Raw genomic sequence first — 4,496 nt, forward strand, 5'->3', positions numbered from 1 at the left:
ATCGACCGGGATGCCAGCTTCAATCAGCGCTCTGATAACTCCCACTTGGGAGCAGCCCCTGTGCCAAGAAAAGAAAAAGGAAAAAAAAAAAAAAAGACATTATCAGACAAACAGCCATTGCAGGAGGAAAAAACAGGAACGGCAGCTTCTGAAGGAACTCAGGTGTGCACCAGCTGAGCTGCCCATCTCTTGCTGAACAAGCCTCCATGCCAGAACACGTCATGAATGCAGAAATCCTCAAACCCTGAGGATCCCAGGAAATGCACATCACCCGGCTGGACTTCGGTATGAAAGGCAGAGATACAAAAACAGCAGCCAGGAGTCAAGCCAGCGGACGTGCGAGGGAAGAGTCAACGTGGCTTCGTGGGAGCAACCCATCAAATGTCTGCTAGGGTCCTTCCAAAGCAGCCAGGAACGGCTGGAGCTCACACACCTTCCCACCAGAGTCTCTTCCAGCGATTCTTTAAGCAACTCAGCCAGCCTGGGGTCGCAGGATGGGTCACTGCATGGACTAATAATGAACTGGAAGATGGAAAACAAAGAGCAAGGAGAGACAAGCGGTGATGAGAAGGCAGGAGGTTCGTTCTGCACCCACACCCGGGAAAGGGGCAGCTGAGGAGGCGGCGTTGGAGGAGGATCCAAGCTCCTTCAGGACAGCGAATGGATTCCTTGATTTCAGAGTGCAGACGGAGCTCAGAGCAATGACGGAGTCAAGTGATAACCAACAGATGAACCTTGGGGACAAGAGAAAACCAGAAGTAGCAATGGCCCTGCAGCAACGGGCTCTTTACCACCTGCGCTCATGCCGAGATTGTGCAACCGCCGGGGAGGTTCTCTGAGAAATATTAACCCACCATTCAGTGGAAATGCAAACAGCAAATCAAAGAAACCAGAATAAAACAGAAGAACATACATCCAGGATGGACCAGCATTTGGGAAACTGCAAGCAAGCGCAGACTTTGCACTAAAAAGAAAAAACAGCAGAACTAAAAAATGAGAGAGAAGCACAAAAGATGACAAGAATATGGAAAGGACTTCAGGTGAGAAGAAACCAGACTCGAATCTCTGACTGGGGAAAATCACGACTGATGGGAGAGACACAAGGGCCAGCCAATGATACCCCCATGCAGAAAGTGTAAAGTGAAGGAGAGAACTTACACAAGGGCACGTGTATGTAAAGCACAAATCGGGGAAACCACTGTTAGCACCTGCTGAAGGGGTCAAATCATGGATTAAACACGGGCTGGACGAATCTAAGGTACCAGGCTGTCAGAGGCTACCCATCGTGAAAAACTGGAGGTGCAACCTTGGTTCAGGAAGGTCAGAAGCTGCTAATTGTTGCAAGTATTTGTTTCTGAAGCAATCGCTACTACCTACCATCAGAAGCCAGACAGCAGAGGTGGAACATTGGATCTGATCTTACAAAAAGAGTGATCTCTGAAGGGAAGGAGGGATCCCTGTCTGCTCTATAGAAGCGGAGAAATTAGCAGCAAATGCTGATCTTGCCTTCTAACCAGTACAAAATTACAGCCTCTGGTTTCAAATGCTTTGTCCAATTAATACCAAGTAAGTCAGTTCCACCTGGATGGATGCTCTGCAGTCAAAGCCATACAGCAGTAAAAATCTTCCTTTTCTCATTTTCATCCCATTTTTCTGCTCCCCCACACTTTGCTCTATTTCCGTCCCCTTTCCCCTTGCTGTTTACATCCTATAAATACTTGCTAACAGCTGCCAAGTCCACCCTAGGTGTCATTTGGCCAGGCTATGCTGAACACATTCTTTCCATCTAAATAAATCCCCTCCAGCTGCTGAAACACTCAGAGACAGGTTCTGGGTCAGGCTGGTGGAAATGACTGCAGTGACAGATCTGCACCGGTGCGATCCGAGAGCGGAAAATGGCTCGCTCTGCTTTCCTCTCCAAATTCCCCTTCCCCGCTTTACTCTTGCTTCTTCTCACAAGATGCCTTAAGCCAAAAGAACTATATTTTATCCCATTGGTTTTGGGCTTTTAGATCGCAGCTATGTTTGCAATCTGCCTCCTGTGCACTTACTGCTGCCTCAGCCCTGCGCTAACTCACTGCCTGACAGACCTTCCGCCATCCAACCTGCTTTCTGGATCGTGGGGATTTGTTAGGACACGTTAAGTTCTGTAAAGCGTTTCCTGCCTGAAGGGCAATTTTACACCGGCCAGGACCCGCTCCAGAACGGATTCTCTCCCTTTAACCTCTTCCCAAACTGGATCTCCTCATTCAGGCATTCACGCATCCATAAAACACGGGGGATTTGATGGGATCACTCTGGATTTAACTTTGCCATATGATGCGCTTGAATAAATAATAAAGGTTATTATTACTTCTGTTGACAAGCCATCACCTCTGTGTGTTACCGCCAGGGACTCTGCGTGACAATCTTCCAGCCAAATGCGTAACAGCCACGTACCTCCAACAGACGCGCCCATTTCAAAGCACTGACCCTCGAGATGGGAATGACAGTACTTTTGCTCAGAAAGGGACCTCTGATCAACTGCCAGACTAAGTTTGTTTCCTTTACACACAGCTACAAAGCTGCTTCTTCCAGTGCCAGCATCCTGAACAGCTTCATGCTTGAATCCATTTGTGCCAACTAAAATCCCAAAGAGAGTCTGAATCCCAAAGTGCCTGATCCCACCTCATTTCTCCACGCACCACCTGGCCTCCTACAGACATTACTTCTCCCTAAATATTCTTCCCCTCCCTACACCTTCAGGCCATCGTTACCCCAGCAATGCTATTACGTGAAACTTTTCAGCAGCTCCTCGCAGTCGGTTCTCTCTTGGCCACTTCTTTGCAGCTCAGGGCGTCTGTAAACACGGGCGGGCTGCCAAGGGAAGCTGTGTGCCGGAGCCGGCGCCGTGCCAGCAGCACGCATCCCGTCGCTGACAACTTGCCGGTGCATGGTGGAGAGCCGGGGTGGGCAGCGCTCACACTGCAGCTAAGGAGGAAAAGAAATCGAAGCCGGGAGCGACGTCCCTGTTAGCAGTCACAGTGCTAGTGCAGGAAAAAAAAATAAAACAAGCCGGTACCATGTGCTTCTTGTAATACCAGCACAATTTCACAGGGATCTGTCCCGTTTCAGGGCAAGGTGTGAAAATACAAGAGTTTGGCAGGAGGAGAACAGAGGGCGGTTGCTCATGGCAGCGCTGTACGTACACATCAGTGCCAGAGCAATCGCGTGGAGCGGCGGACGGACGGGGAATCTCCAGTTACGTGGCTGACAGCTGGATGTCACTGACCCCGGAGGAAAGGCGGAACAGGGGAATCCTCCTGGATACAAGGAAGGAATGTCTTGACGTGGGGATGCACAGGATGCTGCTGGCCCTGCACCCGCAGCTGTCCTTCGCCTAAAGCCGCCTGACGGTGCAGCTGGATGGAGCATTTCCCCTGCCAGGATTAGCGCCTGTCCCCAGGGCAGTGACAAGGACTCCTGGCATCAAGGACAAACGACCTAGAGGATTTCTTTCCAATAATTTGCACCAGAACCCAAAGATTTGCCCAAGAACTGCAGAGTCTATATATTAACACAAACCCTTTTCCCTCGTACATCACTGCCTAGGACAGTGTGATTAATGAGTGCCCTTTGCAGAAAGAGCAGGAACAGCACCAGCCAGCTTGGGGAAGAACTGGAGAGAAGAGCCAGGCTCCGTTTTCACCCCCGGCATCACCTGGCAACCCGATCAGACCCACGGGCTGCTCCACACATCAACCGCCCCACAGTGCCACTGACTGCACCACTGACCTAAAAAGCCTCCAAAAGCAGCACCGTGCCTCCTAAATGTCAAGTGCCATCTCTTTGTACTAATCATAGACTCACAGGATGGTCTGGGTGGGAAGGGACCTTAAAGCCCATCCAGTGCCACCCCCTGCCATGGGCAGGGACACCTCCCACTAGCCCAGGTTGCCCAAAGCCTCATCCAGCCTGGCCTTGAACCCCTCCAGGGATGGGGCATCCACAGCTTCTCTGGGCCCCCCGGGCCCCTGCCTCACCCCCCGCACAGGAAAACATTTCTTCCTCACATCTCATCTCCATCTCCCCTCTTTCAGGTAATGATCACAAATAAGTGACCAAGAAGCAGGGAGAGAAGTCACAGGGTTGGAGACGTGCCTCCCTGCACAACACGGCTCAGCAAGCAGAGAGCACCGAGCTTCTGCCAGAAGGTCTCGCAGGGAAGTTCCTGCTCCCAAAAGAAGCCCTTGCTTTCATCCCCGGGGAAATGCTGCTGGCATGTGACTGTAATGCACAAAGGCCAGCGCACAACTGATCAAATTCTTCTGCGAGCCGTCCACATGTCTGCTCCGCACGTGCCTGCCAGGGCTCGGATCAGAGGTGAGTCCCGGGGAGAGGCAGCAAACGCAGCAGGACAGCTCGGACTGAAGCCCAGCAGGGATGCAGGCTGTGCTCGGCTCAGGGGCTGCAGAAAATCCCATTAATGCAAAACCGGAGGCTGTGCATCACCATTT

This window comes from Pterocles gutturalis, unplaced genomic scaffold (assembly GCF_000699245.1).
Source record: "Pterocles gutturalis isolate BGI_N339 unplaced genomic scaffold, ASM69924v1 scaffold19752, whole genome shotgun sequence".
Taxonomy (NCBI): domain Eukaryota; kingdom Metazoa; phylum Chordata; class Aves; order Pterocliformes; family Pteroclidae; genus Pterocles; species Pterocles gutturalis.